This window comes from Arvicola amphibius, chromosome 3 (genome assembly GCF_903992535.2).
Source record: "Arvicola amphibius chromosome 3, mArvAmp1.2, whole genome shotgun sequence".
NCBI classification, from domain to species: Eukaryota; Metazoa; Chordata; class Mammalia; order Rodentia; family Cricetidae; genus Arvicola; species Arvicola amphibius.
In genome coordinates, this window is record NC_052049.1 from 115453442 (window position 1) to 115475001 (window position 21560).

Here is a 21560-nt window from a genome sequence, read left to right on the forward strand (position 1 = left end):
CGTGGCAGTGAATGGCATCCTAGTGTGGCATCTTTTAGCTGACATCCTATAATTAGAAGGAATTGTCTTTTCATACCACAAATCTGAACTGGCTAATTGCTCAATGAATATTTAGCTTCTTGCATAGGCAAATAGTATGTGAGGAGAGGAATTTCATTGAGTAAGTATTCAACCCAGAGAACTTCCTAGGCACCAGGCAGGGCCTGTCTGTTTGAAGTCTGCTCTAGCATCCCTTGTCCCAATTGCCATCCACACCCCTACCATACCCACACCGCGTCATGACCCTGCTAGGAAATACAGAAGGAATCCTTAATCATCATTTGGTGTTTTATAATTTTATTTCTTATCAAGTATGGCAATCATTCAAAAAGTTGAGGAATATGACAAATATCCTTACATCTACCACATCGCCCGAGAAATAAACCATTATGTAATAAGTCCAGTGCCCAAGTGTTGCACACCCTCTCCCTCCCAGCCCTGCCTCTGGCTCACTCTTCCCATCTTTTTGAATTTGACGATCTTGAATTTGGTGTTTATATTCCCGTGTATTAGCCGTAAATACTCTGTGGGGTGTTTTTTCATGGTGCACGGTTTTTTAGAAATACTCAAGGACTTAAAATTTATCTTGTGTGTGCATGTACATGTGGTGTGTACGTAACTATGCACAGTATGTGTGTGTTGGGTTCAGATGACAACTTGCAGGAGTCGGTTCTCTCCTTGCACCACGGAGGTTCCAAGGGCTGCACTCAAATCATCAGGCCTGGAGGCAAGTGCCTTTACCCCCCTGAGCCATCTTCCCAGGCCAAGTGCAGTTTTTTATAAGAGCAGAAACTCTATTCTTCTGCAACTTGCTTTCCCGCTCTCTGCTGCGCCGTGCCTGTCAGATCCACGCGGGTTGGCACCCGTAGGTACACTCTCGAGCTCTCCTCCATTTACTTTCATTCCTATCAGGGATTCCTCCGAGGGGCTGGAGAGATGGGTCAGAGGTTAAGAGCGCTTACTGTTTTTTCAGAGGACACAGGTTCAGTTCCTAGCATCCACATGGGGGTCAGAAGCATTTGTAACTCTGATTTCAGGGCATCTGACACCCTTGTGTAGCCTCCCTAAGCACCAGGCTCATATGGGGTCCATAAACATACATGCAGGCAAAACACTCAAACACAGAAAATAAAATAAATATTTTTAAGAATTCCATTGAATAAAAATGACATAATTTTTATCCATTTTCCTATGGATGGAAAATTAGGTTATTGTTGTTGCCTTTATAAACCTCCCTGCTAATTCCATATCAGCCTGTGTATCTATAGGAGAGTCCCCTATACCTGAGTATGCGCCTAAGGGTGGAGTATAATCGTTTCAGGAAATTGTGTCTCTGGCTTTTAAGTATTGTCAATCATTTGTTACTTCAGAATAAAGGGATAAATCCAGACAAAAAGAGTTGACTGTTTTTTTAACCACACCTGGTGGATTGGAGTTCTCCCAAGCCCCCAGTGAATTACCAGGAACTTCCTACATCTTCCCAAAGGATGCTGGGTTCAGGGAGTACCCAATGCCCTAAGTAACATCCACAGGGAGGAGACTGAGGTCACTCACTTCTCCGACAGCCTGTCTGCACTGGCTCTCTCTCCTGAATTCTCAAAGACTTGCAGCCCTGGCTAGCATCATCTCTGCCATGACTGTGGAGAATCGGGGACTCAGCTGAGGATTCCCCATATGACGGTCAGTCTTTTTTTTTTTTTTTTTATCAATTTGACACAAACGAAGGACACATGGGAGAGGAATCCTAACTGAAGAATTGCCTGCACGAAACTGCCTTTTGTTTGTTTGTGAGACATTTTCTTGATTACCAATTGAAGGAGGGCCTAGTCCACCATGAGAGGTGCCACCCATAGGCAGGTGATTCTGAGTTGTATAAAAAAAAAAAATCAAGCTGGAGACAGGCGGCGGCCAACCTGGTCTACAAGAACTCATTTCAGGACAGGCTCCAACACTACAGAGAAACCCTGTCTCGAAAAACCAAAAAGAAAGAGAAAAAAAAAAAAAGCAAGCTAGAAGCAAGGCGGTAAGCAGCGTCCTCTATGTTCTCTGCTCTGGTTTCTGCCTGGAGCTCCCGCCTTGACTTCCCTGTGAGCAGTGAACTGAAATATAAACCCTTTTCTTCCCCAAGTTGCTTTTGGTCAGTTTTATCGCAGTGGCAAAAAACCAAACTAGAATGGTACAGGGCCATGCAGGGTGCGCAGGGCCATGCAGAGTGCACAATGCCTCGGGAAACTCAAGACATTATTGGAGAAAAACAGAACCCTTCTCTGGGCCTAGAGGTGAGCTACTTAGACTCCTCCTGACTTGAGCGGGGAGAGAGTGGAGAAGACTCCTAGGTAAGGGCAGGAGAGTCAACAGTATTGCGGCAGTGGTGCCCATGCAAGGACCCAGTAGTCCTTCTGACCAGACCACGTTGGGAAGAGTGGTCCTTCCCCTCTGTCATATCCGGTGACCACACCTCCAGATAGCCCAGGCTCCTACCCTCATGCTCTAAGTACTTTGGGAGTTATGCTCACCACAAGGAAGCCCTCCTTCTCTGCAGCACCCTGGTCCATGAGGAAAACGCTGACCCCAGAGCCACTTTGTCTTCAGTTCACAACACAGCCCTGATGTCGTTCTTCCTGCCCACCCATCCTTGCGTCACCACCCACTTGCTAGACACCTGCTTGTGTGTCAATACATGACCCGTTTCTAGGCCAGATAACTTCATGTGGCTGTCTCTTTACCTTGTGTGGAAGTGCAGCTCTTGGTAACTGGACATCCGTTTCCACCCAGTGTTTTCTTCATCCTCTCCAGAAACAGGACCTGCTCTTTCTGAGGGGCCGAGGGAGACTCAGAAGAGATTCCAATACCCTAGTGACAGAGTCCATAGCAGGGCTCTACCATCTACAGCGTGAGAAAAGTCTCCCGATGCAGGGACCCACAGGGACCTCAGGGAGCTACAAGGGCCTCATGCCTGTCCCCTGACTGTGCAACCCCCACCCCCACCACTCAGCTCCAGCAACAATGCCAGAGCTAATTTCATTCAATTCTGCTTTAAAATAGAAAACCCAGGAAATAATTACTTCAGTCAGACATTATTTACTTAAGTAATTCTTTACTCAAACGTCTTTAGGCTTTATTTTACTAATACTACATAATTACGTAATTGTGTAATTAGGAAGAAATTAAATGACAAATGTTTGCTGAGAACAAATGGGGAAAAAAATAGATCCTTTATTTCCCTGCACGCCTCCATTCCATACACTGTACCTTCTCTCTTCTTGAGGTTCTCCTCCTTCCCTCCCCACCTTTCCCCTCAGGGGCTGTCTCTCCTGCCACCTGTCAGGGACCTAAGGGAAAAGGTACCGGGACAGGTAGCTGCAGCTCCTTACTCCCAAAGGCCTGTGAGAGCAAACCTGTGTCTCTTCTCACAGCCAGGCCGGCCTCCCCCATTGGGCTCAGAAGTCAACTTTCCTCGGGTCTGCTCACTCTGTCAATTTTAGGTCCATCAGCACCAACTCACAACAGGCCTAGAAGACAGAGAACAGGTTCCCACTGTGCCAGCCTGAAGAATCTACCCGAAGGATATACATGGCCTGCACACCGGGACTGAGCTACCCATGGTGGGGGGAAGGGAAGCTATCCACTCACACACACACACACACACACACACACACACACACACACACACACACACACACACCATCACCCCTCCTTCCTTTCTCCATCCTCAGAGGCTGTGGAAGCCAGCAGAGCTTCCTGCGGCCAAAAGAAATCAATCAACCACCCACCCAACACCCACGGAGCGTGTCTTTTGTTCGGGTGCTAAGGGGACACAAAGCGGGCAGGCCCCAACTCTGCTCATTATTACCTCAGCTGTTTGGAGCTCGCATTGGAGAACTGCACTGTTTGAGATGGAAACTTTCTTAGGCCAGCCTGCCTGAAAACAAATAAATGAGAGCAAAGTTCACACATTCACACGCTTATACACTCAGGTCTAAGTGACCCCAGTTTCCAGTAGTGAGCGGTAAGAGTACTAGCAATGACCCCAAAGTTGTTGAGGCTCATGTCTGACCTCCAGAATTTACAAGCCATAGCGCCCAATGCATTCCTCTTTTTCTGCCTCCATTTTCCCAGCTGAATGGGAGGATCCACACCTATGGGATTGCTGCAGAACCGAATGGCTCAGGGCAACCAGGTACGCAGAACAGCATGGAGCAAGCAGTCGTCATGACTGTGTCCGAGGTGTCACTTCACACCCCATCTGTGTGGACAGGAGACCGTTCTAGACACCTCAGTTTGGGGTCAGTTGTAGAAGAAACAGTGCTCTCTGAAATCCACCCCCCTCAGCACATAAGACTTCCTCTGATGCATCTATATTGAAACTGGTGGGTCTTCTTTGTTTTTTTGTTTGTTTGTTTGTTTTGTTTTGTTTTTGTTTTTTGAGACAGGGTTTCTCTGCAGCTTTAGAGCCTGTCCTGGAACTAGCTCTTATAGACCAGGCTGGTCTCGAACTTACAGAGATCCGCCTGCCTCTGCCTCCCGAGTGCTGGGATTTAAGGCGTGCGCCACCACCGCCCGGCCTGGTGGGTCTTGGGATATCACCTTAGGGCAGACTCATGGGATAGAGCAATGGTTCTCAACCTTCCTAACACTGAGACCCTTTAGTTCAGTGCCTCATGTTGTGGTGACCCCAACCGTAAAATTAATTCGTTGCTACTTCATAACTATAATGTTGCTATTATGAATCATAATGTAAATATCTGATATGCAAGGTATCTGATACATGATCCCTGTGAAAGGGTCGTGACTCCAAGGGGTCATGACCTACAGGTTGAGAACCACCGGGCTAGAGGACGGGCTCAGGAAATGATGAACCCATCCTGAAATGGGCATCCTGAACTTTGGGGGAGGCAGGAGAAAGGAAAGGCTTGGCTCTTTGACTGTCCCAGCTTCCCACCAGTATTTGTAGGAATGAACGGCCAGAGTTCAAACACCACTCCCCAAGCAATTTGACATCTAAGTGACCTTGGACAAATGGTACCGTAATTCTGAGCCTCAGTTTCTTCACTTACAATCAGGTTTCAGAAGAGCTATTAAGCTATCCTTCATGAGGTTGTTAAATGGACTGCACAAGACTATTGCAAGCTGCTTAATTTGGACTCCTTCCTCACACTCAGAAGGCCATAAATGATAATTCATTTATTCATTATTATCATCATTATTATTTTATGGAGCCACCACTGTCCTTGATGCCACAGAGTGGCGCTCAGCAGGTGTTAAGCTTGGGAGCTTAGGAAAGGGGTAGGGCTCTAGGCATTGCAGACAGCAAGTGGGGACAGGGGAGGGGAGGGAGAGATGAAGGCAAATTCTAAGCAGCTGCAGAACTGAGGTAGATCAGAGCCAAGGTACGGCCCATGGCCAATCACCCAGGATTGCTGTCCCCATGCCCTGCCCAGCGTAAGGGACAATTAGGCTGAGCGTAGCTGACATTCTCTGTGTAAGACACTTCCACCCGTGAGGAAGGAAACCATAAACTCCTTCTCAGCCTTCCCTGCCTAGCTTCTTATTTCCAGGGCCCCTATAAGGTCTTTAAGTTACAACCCACAGGGAAACTTTGCTCATAGTCCTTGAGAGGTAACTCAGAGAACTGAGTGTTTGAGATTTGACTTCAATTGATGGTAGACCGCATGCCCAGCCACGACCTTCCTGCCCCGGCCATGGGGTACCCTATTCCCCGGTGGAGCTTGGTCTGGCTGTGTTTTGTGCAGTGTTAACCAGAATGCTTGCTCCAGAATCTACCCAAAGCTTTCGCTCTAGTTTCAGCGACCCATGCAAGCTTTCCCCAGCCTCTCCCACAGTTTTGTGTTTTCTTAGGTAGGTCCCCTTCAGACCTCTGTGTTCCCTAACTTTGTAGGCAGGTACAGGACCAAGCATCAGAGAGACTAAGACAGGTATCGTGAGGACAACCATGTTCTCTTTCTCCAATTTCCATTTAGTCTTATGTGGTATTTGTGGGGTCCAGCTTAGGGAGTGGGGCTCAGAAACAAGTATACAAGTGTGTGCACCTGCTCGTGTGTCTTTATGGGGGAGCTCTAAGATGGGCTAAGTATAAAGCCTTGGGTTTTTGTTTGTTTGTTTGTTTTTATGACTCATTTTATGTCTTTTAAAAGACAAATTCAGGACTGTCTTGAATGTTCTCCAGACCACATTGTAGGCGATCAATACCGATCGATGGATAAGCTGAGTTTTTAAATTCCAGGGTTTTCTCACAAGTTGAGTCCCAAGGTCCAGAGCCAGTATCAGGCCCCCAGCCCCTGGAGTCTTCTGGCTGATCCTTGGCATTGCCTCCTACTGCTGGTGGCTGACCCCTGACTGGTAGAGACATTGACAATTAACAAGGGCCCCTCCCCTCCCTCACCTTAACTAGGATAGGGACAGCCAGACCCACGTTTCCACAAGCCTCATTCTTTGCTGTTTGTTAACCTCACAGATTATTATGAGAGGCACTGCGAAGCTAATCCCCTCCCTGGTGGACAGCAGCCTCCCCCTGCCTCTGCACTTGACCTGGCTTCCCAGAAGCTTCCAGGCTGCCTACTGGCTGCTCCAGCAAGGAGTACAGGTGAGCCTGCACAGGCAGGATTCAGGGAATCATCTGTCTCAATAGGATGACTTCTCCCATGAGCACCCAAGGGTAAACATTGGAGAGGGAAAGGGAAGGAGGGAACATGGGGGAAGGGTAGAAAGAGGAACTTCAAAGAAGCAACATGGGTTGAGGCTATTTTGGAACTTATGGGACTCTGGTTAAGCCCTTGTTAGTACATGCAGGAGGAAGTACCCTGGAGAGGACGGAAGCCCCAACCATGGCAGTGCTCCTCCAAATCAATTGACAGGTAATGGAAGACGGTAATTAGCTTCTCTTCTTCCCAGACGACCACAGGAGAGAAAACAAACTTCAGTTGCAGCAGAGGGACTGCTCATAGCTCAGAGGAAGGAGTTCCTCTTAGTGAAGGGGTTTGTTCCCTTGGAAAATCCCCGTGGATGGTTTTGGCAGCTTCCATCTTGCACTGACTTGTTGAAGCCCTAAGGTCCCCATTGGGTCGGGAAGCCAGGTCCTGTCAGTCAAGGCTTTCCCTCCTATTCCAATGCATTTCCCTTGGCTTGCTTGATAAATTAGCTCAAGTGGGACTAGCTGTAGATGCACCCTCCTTGCTCTGACCTCACCTGTACCTTCACCTGTCCCTCTCCAAACTTTGCCTGTGCAGGGCCCATGTGCTGCATGCCCGAATCCCCTCACCCTGAGCATACAGTCTAAAATAAAGAATGTGCTCAGAGCTAGGCAATGGTAGTGCACATCTTTAATCCCAGCACTCAGGAAGCAGAGGTAGGCACATCTCTGTGAGTTTGAGGCCAGCCTGGTCTACAAGAGCTAGTTCCAGGACAGGCTCCAAAGCTACAGAGAAACCCTGTCTCAAAAAACCAATAAATGAGTGAATGAATGAATGAATGAACGAATAATGAGGATGTGCTCAGGAGATACACCAAGTAAGTCTTGGTGCTTTTGCCATTTGTAAGATCGTATTAAATTTATGGATTAACAAGGAAGACAAACAAGAAAGCTTTAAGGCCAATTGCCTGGCTTCTTCCTTCAGACCAACTCTTTAGCTGAACATTATGAGTCTCTACTAAACAAATATTTGCAAACAGTCTCAGAGATGTTACTTACTTTTCTTGTTGCTAGGACCAAGTGGCTGACAAGCAACTTCATCCAGAAAAGTATGTTTGGTTTAGATCAGCGGTCCTCCACCTTCCTAATTATGCAATCCTTTAATTCAGTTCCTCATGTTGTGGTGACCCCCAACATAAGGTTATTTTTGTTGCTACTTCATGACTGTAATTTTGCTACTGTTCTGGATTGTAATGTAAATATTTTTGGAGAGCAAGGCTTGCCAAGGGGGTTGCAACCCCACAGGTTGAGAACCACTGGTTTGCCTTATATGGAATACAATCCATGATGGCCGAGGAGGCACAGACACAGTATCATGAAGCAGCTGAGTACCCTGCCTGTGTCAGACAGCCGTGATGGGGCAGGAAGTGGAATGTGATTATAAGCTTCCAGGCCCACCTCAGAGTGACCCACTTTCTCCAGTGGGGTTCCACAGCCTTCCAAAGCAAGGCAGCACTTGGGGACCATGTCTTCAACAACATGAACCTATGGAGGAGGTTCTACCTTCAAGGCACATTAACCAGTAATAGGCAAGGTTGTGAGATACGAAGAAAGCTCTTATTCCATAAGCTGAATTTCCTTACCTGGAACAGTTGCCCTTGACCAGACACCCCACTCCCCTGTGAGGCCAATGTAACTTAGGTTAATATTAACAAAACACTGTCACAGAATCCGGGGAAATAGCAAGTGGGAAGAAGCCACACATCACTAATCAGCAAGACAATACAGAGCCAGCCCACAATGGCCTATCATCCCATCGCCAGTAGGATGGCTCAAAGGACAGAAGAAGGGGGCTGGGACAAAGAGAACAGGTTCTAATGAGAACAGGAATACTGAAAGAGTGGAGCCTTTGCCCCTGCCCCTCTAGTAGGGATGAAAAATAGTATCGCTGTTGTAGGAAACAATGCAGCCATTCCTCAAAAGGCCAAAAATAGAATCAGCATAGGATTCAGCAATTCTACTTCTGGGGCTATATATGGGAGAGTTCGAAATGAATCTTGAAGAACAATTGCAACCCCACGTGTTTTCGTAGCCCCATTATTCATGGCTGACAAGAGGTGGAAGCAGTTGCCTATCAGCACACGAATGGCTAAGGAAAATGGAGGATATTCACGTGGCGGAATACTATGAGGCCTAAAAAGTGAAATTCCTGGACTCAGGGGCACCATGCTACCCGGCACAAGACCTTGGGCTCTGTAATCAACACTGACAAAAAGCAAGCAAGGAACCAAGAGAAAAAAGGGAAGAAGGAAAGAAGGAAGGGAGGGAGAGCAGGACCGTGGGTGAAGCATTAGCCATAGAAGCCAGTGATGCCTCATCACACTTGTATCTGAGTCATCAAAGTAACAGAGGCAGAAAGTGGGGCAGTGGTTACCTGGAGCCAGAGAGCAGGGAATGATGGGAAGTTGTTCAATGGGCACACCAATTCTCAAATTTTTTCAAAATAAAAAACGTTCTGGAAAGTGTTTACGTAGCAATGAGAGTATATTTTACTCTACTGTCCCATACATTAGAAGCAGGTAAGATTTGGTAAAGTTTATGTTGTATGGGTTTTGCCACCATTAATGAATCCCTCCACGCTTTGAGTCTACAGTCTTGCACTCTGGAAGGCCAGTGGTTTACACTCCTGTTGGTTTTCTTCTCCTGGGTTCTCTCCCCTTTCCAAGAGTAAAGCAGGAGAGCACAGACAGCCACCAGCCCTTTCCCCTAGAGCCCAGCACCCAAGCCCTTCCTTATCCTCATCCTCATCCTGGGAAACAGGGCTGGTGAGCCCTGAGCCTTGCAGCTAGCTTTATTCTCATCAGCGCCCCCTAAAGGGAAGTCTTAGTAGAAATTAAGCCAATCCTCCCAGAAAGCACCAGGAGTTCTCTGCTCGCTCTCTCTCCCCTCCCCTCCCCCCCTCCTCTTCTTTCCTCTCATGGGCAAGGAGCTATTGGTTTATCATAGCTTAGCTGGGAGTCATGTATGTGCGTGTACATATACCCATGTGTGCAGGGGCATGGCGAAGAACAGAAAGAGAGAGTTAAGCTTCCAATAGAACCACCGTGCACAGCCCACTCTCTTCAGGCCACCTCATGGCCTGGCCTTTCCCCAGACAGCTGCCTGGTGCTAATTGTTTGCTGTCCGGCTGCAAATTTGGCCTTTCCACCACGGTCCAGATGTTGTCATCGGCCAGCCCCAGACGACTGGGCTGGCCTAGGGTCTGGCTCTCACCTGTCAGGCCTGACATCTTCAGTGGAAATGGAACGCAAGGATGTGAGAGGCAGAGCAGGTGCATGCTAATGAGGAGATCAATTTTAATTATGATTTTAATTAAACACCCGATCCAGTAGGAAATATGACAAGAACTAGGCTGGAGCTGTGCAACCCGGAAGGAGGGAGGAGAGCCAAGAGGGGAGGCCGGGGGGAAAGGTGGGAGCCTTCCAGGCCTCCGCAGGCTTTAAAGGAAGTAAAGGGCAGTGCTATCGGGAGACAGAAAATTCTCCATTACCTGCAATCTGCATCTGGAAACCTCAGACTCTGTGGTGCTTTCAGGCATCCAGCCTCCAAGAAGAGAAGATCCTAGCAAGGAGGAGACCCTGGGGCCCACCACGCCCCACCCTTCATTTCCTATGGAGAAACTGAGGGTCTGAGTGGACTGTGCCTTTCTTTGACCTGCAGCCTCTCCACTCAACATACTGGCATGCACATACCACACGATGTAACCATGGATGCCGTAGGGCTTCCCTGTTTATGTCAAGGGTTTCTGAGGTCTGAGAGTTGTTTATTCAACCCCAGCCCCACCTGACAAGGCGTAGACAACCGCTGCCCACCAATCTGATGCTTTCGCTACCACCAAAGACTGACAGGAAATACAGAACCCTTCACACTCCTCTCCCCGCTGGACCAATGCCACACCTGCAGTAGACACTCAGAAAAACAAGGGCATCGTGGAAAAATTCACTCAGTTTAAAGTCCATCATAGTTCACAAGAAGGGGGGAAGGGCCCACTAATCACTCAGATGCCCTTCTTCTTACATACCATTTTTTTTGCATGTGTGAGCATGCATGTTTGCATATGTGTGGACACGTGTGTGTTTAGGCCTAAGGTTGATGTGAGTTCTCTTCCTGAGTCAGTCTCCACCTTATATATTAAGGCAGGGTCTCTCACTTGGATTCAAATCTTACTGATCCGGCTCGTCAGTTTTCTGGGGGATACCCTAGCTCTGCTTGCTGTGTGCTGGGGTTACAGGTGCACCATTATGACAACCCAATATTTTATGTGGGAGCTGAGGATCCACGCCGGGGCTTTTACACTAGTGTGGTACATGCTTTATTCACTGAGCCATCTCCCGGGGCCTCATTCTAGCTTTTTCTTCAAAGCATAAGTAACACCAAAAATGTGTATATTTAAGGTATTTTGATAGATGTTTCTGAGTAAAATGTAATTTTAGTTGATGTTGAATTTTTTTCTTTGGGGGAGGAAGGTTGTTTTGCTTTGGTTTTGGGGTTTTTTTTGTTGTTTGTTTTTTGGGGGGTTTTTTTGAGACAGGGTTTCTCTGTGGCTTTGAAGCCTGTCCTGGAACTTACTCTGTAGACCAGGCTGGCCTCAAACTCAGCGATCCTCCCGAGTGCTGGGATTAAAGCCTTGTACCACCACCACCACCCAACTGATGATAAATTATTATTAATTATAATTACCTTGCTGAACATTATCTCTCTAGAGCTTACTCTTTTATGGGAGTGGGTGTATGTGTGGGGTGCTGGGGATGGAGCCCAGGGCCTCGTGCATGTAAGGTACTCTGTCACCTGAATATAGCCCCAGCCTCATAATCTTAGAACTGGAAGTTTGCCCCCTCTGCCCAGCCTCTCAATTCTACCCCTACCCTCTGCGGTCCACCTCTGTTAACCCCCTTGTACTCCGTTTGAGTAAAGTTGACTTTCTGAGATCACATACACAAGTGAGATCAGGAGACAGGTAAAGTTTCTCTGCCTGCGCCAGGATGAACTCAACTTGGTACGGTGACCTCCAGGTTCATCCAAGAGCTGACAAATGGCAAGGTCGCTTTCTTGGCAGAGGATGAAAGGACTATTTGGTACCTGGCCCGTATTTTCTTTGTTTCTCCATCTGTGAATGGACACTTATCTACGAGTGAGCTGCAAAAGCCATGAGACGAATGCAACTACCTCTTCTGGCATTTTCTTGTGCCTTCTCAGCACTGCCCTGGTAGAAGACATCAATATGCATGTGATTGCATATGTTGTGTGTGCATGTGGGTAGGTATGGGTGTACGTGTGTGTGCATGTATGTGTGTGTGTGCTAAGAGACGGTACAAAGACAAACCTCACTACAGAACTCATCCCATAAGACTCAGCAAGGAGCAGTGATGGAATAACGCGGAGGCAGAGCTGTAAGGGGCATCACCAATGAACTCTGATGCACACTGGCTGACATAACTTGCAGGCAACGGAAATGTTTTATGCCACCTCTGTGTGACCTGGTGACCCACAGACACAAGTAGTTCTGGAGCATTGGAAATGCCATAGCTGACTGAGGAGCAGGCATTTTTAAAGATCTTCATTTTAATTAATTTAAATGTAAACATCCACATGTCACTGATTGCTACCGCGGTGGGCAATACCATTGTAGATCCCCTAATCAAATTCTTTCTTTGTCCAGAAGATATGTAGCCCTTAGACCTCACTCAAGCTTACCCATGGTCTCCTGGAGGTGGCATCTCAAGCCTCAGTAGTTTCTCAATGGCCTTTTGGTGCGTGCAAAGAGTACTTATAAGAGTTCTAGTTAAGGGTGTTAACAGAGTCCCTAAACCCTAAGGACAAAGACCCCCAAGATCAGCCCCCGTTCCCAGACAAACTAAGAATGGGAGAACCAGAAACAAGAATCAAACTTTGGGAACTTATGCAGCAGCTGCTGCTGCCTCTTTTCCATATTGCTGCCCTGACTGGGGGAACCCACCTGGTCCCTGGGCACAAGCAGTGTGAGGTATTCTCAGCCTGGTCCCCTATAACTACGGTCTTGTCACTGGCAGTAACAGAGAAGCTGATTTGGAGATAGTGACAGAAGTTAATTGGGATTAGATGTGCATGTTCCATGGCTAACAAAGGCACAGGTGCTTCCGAGTCTCGGCTCAAGCCAGGCCATCCTCTGCACTCTCTCCCCTCCCTCGGCTCCCTTTCTACCCGATCCCAGGAACACCCCTCCGCCTACAGGTACCAAGAGGTATCAGCTGGGCTTTTTCTCCCTCCCTCATGTTATGATTCAATATCAAGTGAACCTTTTCCGTCGAGAATGAGGTCATTTGTGGGAGGGAGGGAACAAAGGGGCTGCTGGCCTCACTTGAACACACTCATCTCGCCTCTTCTTCTCTCGTTTCCTCTCCTGTTCCACTCTTTGAGCTGTCAGGGGAAGAGGTGAAATCAGGGTGGCCACAAATCACGATTACAGTCTGTAACCAATGCCTGTGTCCAAACACAGTTTAGGTGCCCAGATCAGCGAGGGATGGAGATTCCCAGAGAATTTTTCCAACATGCACTACGGCCTCTTACTGTTGGACAACTGAATTCCAAGCTTTGGATAGATCATAGCTCTCATATTCTGGGAGCTTGTTCACTAGAAGCTTCTTCTTAGGAGGGATGTGTTTAGAATTATCTGTTCCTTTCTAGTCAATGAGGGACCAGGAAGGACAGACACTTAGGCAACCATATATCTCCATCTGCAATTCTGAAAGCAATCTCCTTCCCTTCCCTAATCTGAACAGGTTCTGTGTCAGCTGTATCCTAGTGCACAATCACATTCCCCCAACCTCAGCCTCAGGTTCCTATCCACAGGACCCTCCTGAGGACAAAAGCAGCTTTCTCACTGTGGGCACAGCAATCCTCCTGGGAAGGTAAGGACCCTGCTGAGCCATGCTTGCCTGCCTGTCTGAGACCTGTTAGCTGAAACAGACAAAAATGTAAGAGACAGCCTGCTGACCTCCTGGAGCGAAAGGGAAGTGGGGCACAGGCAGAGCGAGAAGGGAGCCTCTCAGGGAGACAGGCTTCAAAACTATCAGCAAGGAAATGGGCCAAGCAGAAACTGGGTAGGTCATCTACCAAGTTGGCCCTTCTCATTCTAAATAGGGTCTCAGCTGGAGGATAAAATTCTTTGAAATACCTGACAAAATACTGTGTGTGTATGTGTGTGTGTGTGTGTGTGAGAGAGAGAGAGAGAGAGATGCATGTGGCATGTGGAGAGAGAGAGAGAGAGATGCATGTGGCATGTGGAGAGAGAGAGAGAGAGAGAGAGAGAGAGAGAGAGAGAGAGAGAGAGAGAGAGAGAGAGAGATGCATGTGGCATGTGTAGAGACCAGGGGACAACCTCAGGTGTTTTCCACTATTTGTTTTTCAAACAAGGTCTCTCGTGGGCCTGGAACTTTCCAAGTAGGCTAGGCTGACTGGCTACCAGGCCCCAGAGATCCACTCGTCTCTGTCTCCTTGGAAATCAGGACTGGATTTCCAAGTGTGTATCACCACACCTGGCATTTCTTACATGGGTTCTGGGAAATCAAACTCATGACCTCATACTTGAAGGCAAGCATTTTATGAACTGAGCTCTCATTCCAGCCCCCACCCCCATCCCCACCCCCTATCCCCAACACAGTGATTATTATTTCTCTTTTCCTTCAAGAAGGCAGCCCGAACTAGCAGGGCTCTGTGGTTGGCACCCCTTGTGCCTTCTTCACTGAATTTCAGCAATTATTGAGCACTTACTGTATTCTCCTCTCTCTTTATCATGAACCCTTGCTAGAGCAATGTCTATTTCCCTGAAGAGTGGTGGTTCTAGACAGCGAAGGAAAGGGAATGAATGGGAGGCAATGAGGGGAGCAGAAAGCAGAGGAGTGGCCCGCGCCGGTCAAGACTGACATTGAGACTCTTCCCTGGCATGATTTTGGCCTCAGGGTTTCTGAGCTCCTAAAGACCACAAGCACAGTAACTTTTTTATTGTTGTTGTTGCTGCTATTTTGCTTTTTGAGACAGGGTTTCTCTGTGTAGCTCTGGTTGTCCTGAAAGTCATTCCATAGCCCAGGTTAGCCTCGAACTCAGAGACCTGCCTCTGCTTCTTGAATGCTGGGAGTAAAGGCATGCACCACCATACGCAGCTTCATAGTAACTTCTAAGGTCCTGGGAGGTGAGAGCTGAGCTGGGAAAGAGTTCAATAGATCCTCCCACAGTGAGTCAACTGGATATGGCTCCGGGCACCACACAAGCTCCAAAGAGCACATCCAGTACATTCAAAGCCAACAAACCCCCAGGAAGCTGCCGTTTCAGATGGCATGCCCTTACAGCTCTCCTGGGCATGTTCATAATGGGAGAGCTTCAGAGCCAAGGGGTCCCACGTCTTGCCCCTCAGTCTGTGCAAACATGTTTTTTTCTGCTGCCTGCCTGCCTGAGCCCAGCAAAGCCATCGTTCTTTTTGGTCAGTTAACAAGCCCTGACCAACGTACAAAGACTTTATTAGCACTGACTACATTCCCCCACCATCCAAAGGTCACCGTGGATCCTATAGACAAGAACCTGTTTCTGGCTCATTCTCCTTAGTGTGGCAGGGTGGGTTGTGTACACAGTTCTTTGTCTCACAATTGGAAAAGGTTGTAATCCAGGCAAAGAGTTTAAGGAATGGTCTGACAGAAAACGAATCTAGTCCAAGCCTTGACATTCTATTCTTTGAGCCTCTTCAAGTACGCGAGCCATAGAGAAACTATCAACCAACGTTCAGTGAGCACTTCATTGCAAATGAGGCATTTCAGAAGTCTCAAAGACATGGGAGGTGAAGTCTTGAACCTCACTTGAAGGAGCTCACACCATTTGAAGGCAGTGCACCAGGTCACACCTCAACTACAACATAGCTATAGGTAGAGCTCGCCTGTGGAGCACAGCACAGAAGTCCTGGGGGAAACAGCCATGAGCATGTCATTCTCGACAGAGGCCAAGTGTTAGGAACAGGGCAGGGCGGGCCTCTTATGAAGACCAATGGAGACCTTTATTAAATCTAAGCATCAAAGAACAAGTTGGATTCAGTGGGAAAAGGAGGCTGCAGAGAGTCAGGAGGAGACCTAGAGAACATCTAACTGCAAGAATAGCTGATGGGCTCTCTGAGACGCTCTAGATGAAGTCTTTCCTACTGGAGAACTGTAGCCTCGATCAATCCAGATCTATATCAGGCAACCAGTATGACTAGGGCCTGGATAAGTTAGGGCAGGGTAAGGAATGATAGGGTACAGTAGGGTAGGGTAGGGTATGGTAGTATAAGGTAGGGTAGTGTAGGGTAGGGGTAGGGTACGGTAAGGTAGGATAGGACAGGAAAGGTCCGGATAGGTATAGGACAGGGGCAATAGTACTCAATGTCAGGCTTAGCAGCTCACCATATAGGGGTCATTCCCACCTCCCACGGCTGTCCAGGACGTACCTTCAGGGACTCTTGCTCAACACAGCCACTCAGGAACTTAAGCAGCAGAGGCCAGGAACATGCTGCTCAGGAAGGAGAACGACTGAAAGTCCCAGACAGAATGTCTGCTGTCATTCCTGCACACATCTCTTTAACTGGGTCTAGTCTCACGGCCTCACCTCACTGCTCGGAGGAAGGGAAGTGTTTGGAAGCAGGTGGGATTATGGTTGAGATGTCATATGCTCAGAATTATACCATAAAGGCTGGAGTTTCTAGTGTCGGTTCCAGGTCCTTGTCTCTTCCCATGGTTCCAGGGTCCACACCACACTCTCACATTTCTATCGTTAGCCCGGTTCTCAAGCTTGTTTCAGAGTACCAGTCCTGTCTATAAAACTGCTGAACTTTACATCTCGAAGGAGGATCTAAAAGGTTCCTAAATCTAATATATTCTAAACAAAATGCTTGGAGCCCTCTCCTATCATGGCCCATCCCGCCCATCTTATTTCAATAAATGATACCTTGATCTATTTAGTCATTTTATCAGGTTAGACTATTTTATTTCCATCTCCTCCCTTTATTTCTTATATTCAACCTATTGCCACCCTAGATCCGTTTATCTTCAAAATAAGGTTACATTTATACAGCCATTGTCAATGCTGTTTTTCTTATCTAAGTTACCTTCATCTCTTACCTCGATATTACAACACTCTTCTCCCTGTTCTCCAGGATTGGTCTCTCTATCCTTCTAGAGCATTGTCTAAACCCTGTCAGCCCGATATTTATAAAATACATGTCAGATCAGACCACTTCTGCACACACATACACCCCAGCTAGTGCCTGCCATATTGCTCAGGGTTAGAGCCCAAATCCTTAAAGGGTTCCACAAAGTCCTGCACTATGGTCCATGCCTACCTGTCCAGCTAAGTCTTGTGCAGCTCTTGCCCACAAACACTGCCTCGGGTCCTTCAGGCTGTCTTTGAGTTCCTTGAATAAGCTATACTCTCGCCAGAGGCAGCCTTCACATTAGAATTCACTTTCTGCATTTTGCACACACTACTGCACAGAGTTCATTTCCTACATGGGTGTTCTGCTAACTGTCATTCCCCAAGAAAGACCTTCCATGAAAGCGTCAGTGTAAATGGGACCCACTTCAGACCTCTGAACTCCAGAACTAGAAGAATTTTTGTTGTGTTAGCTCTTTTAAGTGTACAGTAAGGGGAGTCCTAGTGTGCTGTCTCAGCACACCCACCCTCTCTTGCTCCATGGCACAAATTGCAATTTGTAATAATGTACCTATTAATATTTTTGTGACTTCTTATTTAGTATCTTGCTGTCGTGGAGCCGTTAGCTCCATGGCAACTATAATAGTGCACATATTGATCCACCATTGTATAGTCTGTCCACAATATTGGGGGTACAGTAGTTCATCAGTCAATAATTGTCAAATGAAAGGGCCAATGGAAAGCTGGCCGGTTCTAATCAAAGATCAGCCAACACCACCTTCCCGCAGAGCTGACTCTCTGTCTCCCTGACCATTCACTCTCTGTGGATATGCTTATGATCAAGTCATGATGAGTTTCTACTTTCTAGTACTCTAAAGAATGTGTGGATCTGGGTAGCTTAAAATGGAGTGACTGAGCCTAAGGCCATTCTGACCATAGCTCTCAAGGATAGAATGTTCTGGGCCATCAATTCACCATATCTGTGTTTACTTTTTTCAAATTAATCAATTAATAGTGAACTTGTCAATCTACTGTACTAGGTCTCTTTCAAGATGAATCCTCCTGCCGTAAACTTTCAGGGCTAACACAACACAAACATTATCTTATGGCTCTGGGGCTCAGAGGTCTGAGGTGGGTCTCAGTGGGCTAAAATTCACATTTGTAGGGCCTGCACATTTTTCTGGGTTCAGGGAGGACCTGGCTCCTTGCCACTTCCAGCATGTAGAGGCCACCTGCATTCTTGGACTTTGAGTCCTTTCTCTCATCATCGAAGCCAGATGCCAGATTGAGTCCATTTTGTGTCTCTGTCTCTCTGTCTCTCTGTCTCTCTGTCTCTCTGTCTCTCTGTCTCTCTCTCTCTCTCTCTCTCTCTCTGTCTCTCTCTCTCTCTGCCTTCATCTCTCCTGCTTCTTCCCCTCAAGAGAAGCTAGGATTTCATTCATCCCATCCAGAGAAACCAAAACCATCTCCCTATGTCAAGATCAACGACTAATAACATTAATTCTATCTGCAACCCTTTGCCTAGTAACTCAACATAATCACAGGTCTGGGGATCAAGATGTGGACATCATCTCAGAGGCCATGGCTACTACCGGTTTTACTTCCATTCATTTCTCGCCCAAAAGAACTTGAGGCTTAAAACCTTCTAAACTAGGATGGTGAGAATGGGGATTTCTGGGGGACCACATCATTTCCCTCTGCAAGTTTCCCAACGGGCTCTTCTCAGTGTGGGTCTTCTGGCCCTCCTGAAAATGAGCAAAGGACACCTGTTCTCTGGGTCCCTATGTTGATTGCATAAGCTGACATTTGCACAGCAGTCTGGAAGATGAGCTTATAGGTGGGGAGGTACTTGTGACTTAGCTTCAGAAGTCCGAGTTTAAAATTTTGATTGCTTAACACTTAATAATGGTGTGACTGTAGCAGATTATATAGTCTTCATAAATTCCCTCAAAGCCATTATTTCCTCAATGGTAAAGCGGGGGTGGTAGAAGTAGCCCCTCTTAGAAGGTCACAATGGGAGTTCTGCAGAGCAGTTGGCATTCAGAAATGGCTCCAGACAATTTGGGGTTGTTATCATCACACTAGAGTCCCCAACAAATTGCAGCTACTCTTGGTGGACAGAGTCCCTGGTAAATTGTATCTGCCTTTGTTTGTAGTACTGTACTTCAGTCCTTTCTCTGGCAAATTCTCAAGTCGCAGCTTAAACATTGTGTCTTAGGGAAAACATTTCCCTTCTTTTCCCAGGCAGAGATGATTATTTTTCCCACACAGCGTTCATGTAACACCCAGCATGCATTTCTATTACAGCACTACAATGTAATGCCTCAGGTGGAGGTGTTTTATACACTAACTCCAACATACATGTAGCTCCTCAAAGGCAGGAGCCATGTCTTGCTCTTTCTATAATCACTACTCAGTTCAGGATCTAGGCAGGGTAATGTTTAGAAATGTTTATTGGTTGAATAGACAGAATTTTATATAGCTACTTACAATCTTCTATAATATTGAATAGCTATCCATTGATTTGTCTAAACATATCACATTACTCTATTCTCAGTGTTTCCCATTTGTGACCTGAGAGTAACATTCATTGAGGTCCAAGGAGAACCAAGGTCCTAGGAGAGCTATAGCTAGCGAGGGTCTCCCATACCAATTCCCACTCCAGGAAGAGTCCTACATCGTGGTCCTCAGACCTCCATCCATCTGTATCAGCTTAGGATCTCTCCTTCCTTGGTTCAGCAACTAGACCCCACCGAAAAACTCCACTCCAAGCAGAACAGGGCTGAAATCATATTTTCACGGGATGTCAAACCTCCTCTCCTACCTTAAATGAAAGGTATTATTTCTGAGAGGAGAAATGTCACACTCCACCACCAAAATTCTGCTTCCTCGGCAGAAAACCCGGGCAGTTTCTCTGCATGGCTGGCAGCTCTCCACCCAAGGCCAATGCTAGGAAATGCACCGGGCTCAACACAAATCAGGAGAGCACAGGCCCTTTGTGATTAAGACAAGAAAAGCACAGTCCACAAACAGTTGCTGTGTGGAAATGGACGCTGGGAAGGAAATAGGTCTAGGCACTGCCCCGAGACCCACCACAGACCCATACTCCTCTAGCGAAATTCACCCATGACGGTACCAAATTTACTAACTTCTCCCCAGCTCAGCAATGTTGGGGCCCTTCCCTGTAATGGATGGTTTCCCTGCCTCTTCATCTTTGGTATATAAAAAAATATATCCTTCCTGACTGCCCAAAGACTGTCCATGCCTTGTCTCTGTCTTCTTGCTAGATACTGTGACCTTCTGATTTGCTCACACTGGAGCCGCCCCGGGATTAAAAGCTTCACACTGAGCTGGGCAGGATGGGAAATAAGTCGTCAGTCATGGCATACGAATAAATGGGGGACTGTCTCTACTTTTTAATGAGTCCGAGTGTGGTGCTGGGGAGAACAGGTCAGGAAGTGACTTTCTGTCCCTTGGGCTTTCCATTTTGTCAGCTTGGTGTGTGTGGCCTGCGGGCTGATCAGACTGTAAGTTCCCCAGACTCTCTAGGGCACGCACCTGCTTTCTGAGCTGGCAGCTCTGGGTGAGGGCACCTGGGCCAGATCTCCCTAGCTCAGGAGCACCAGAGTTCGGCTTCTCCTCCCTCCTCACCAATCTCAAAGGCGCCCGCCCACTTCCTGACAGAGATGTGAGCCTGCTCTGAGCATAACCCAGATGATTAGCTCGGGTGTCCTGTGTCTTCTAAGTGGCCTGTGGCTGGGCTCAGGTGCCAACATGTTCCAGCCTACTAATTTCTGTGTTACAGACCCAGCCACTCTCAGTTTAGGCTGCCAGTGGCTTTGCCAACACGATTTGGGTGTTGGCTTCTATGTGGCTTGCAAGTTCTCCTGGGAATGCATCCTTACCTCCTTGATGCCCCCCAACACCAGCCCCCAGCCAACAGGGTATGCTGTGCCCTCTTGTGACACTGGCTGGGTTTCCTAGGGAACCCAACTCCTCTAGAAAACTCTCAGTGACCCTGTCCTCCTTGTGAAAGGCTTCCCATTCAGGAATCCCTGTCCCTCCCTCACCTCTCCTGTTGCAAGCCCAGGGGCTGTATGCAAACATTTGCTTTGATTTGTAAAATGATCCATATAATTAGGGAAAAGAGTTAAATAAAGGGACTGATTTCAGAGAGCAGGCCCTTAATGACACTAATACCTGACAAAAGGGGTCATTATGATGGGCTAATGGGCCTTGCCTGGCTTTCGGCTCTCTCAGGACACAATCCAACACACTCAATTATCTGCTAATCAGGGCCATTTTGTCAGAGGTTATTGCCCTGAAGTATCAATTATAGGAGCATTATTAATACTTGATGGAGACACTACTTACATGAAAGAGTTAAAACTCCCGGGGCACGCCCCTCCCCACTTGCACCTATAGTGTGCAATCTCTTACTACCCTAATTTAGTTACCCGACCGGGGGCTTTCCGTGACCTATTGGGTCTACTGGGAAGGAGCCAGGGCTGTGATGATGTTCCCAAATTTGTCACCTGTGACCGAGCTGGCAATCCCAACTCTTAATGCCACCAGCTGGCAACAGTGACTTAGCCCAAAGCCAAGGCATTACTGACTCAAGATGTGAGAGGGGAGGGGAGCCATGGGCTACAGGAAAAAGGTGTGT

At 47.4% G+C, this 21560-nt stretch overlaps 1 long non-coding RNA gene across 6 annotated transcripts in view; it reads right to left on the reverse strand.

The window, feature by feature from the left end:
- Positions 1 to 331: 331 nt before the first annotated feature.
- LOC119809943 overlaps positions 332 to 21560 on the reverse strand; it is a 39048-nt gene continuing 17819 nt past the window's right edge. The window contains exons 2-5 of one of the 6 annotated variants that reach the window (XR_005284698.1): positions 3893 to 3957; positions 3438 to 3551; positions 2766 to 2892; positions 332 to 967 (exon numbers count right to left, since the gene is read on the reverse strand). This is a non-coding gene — a long non-coding RNA (uncharacterized LOC119809943). The other 5 variants (XR_005284699.1, XR_005284697.1, XR_005284700.1 and 2 more) reach the window with 5 other exon arrangements.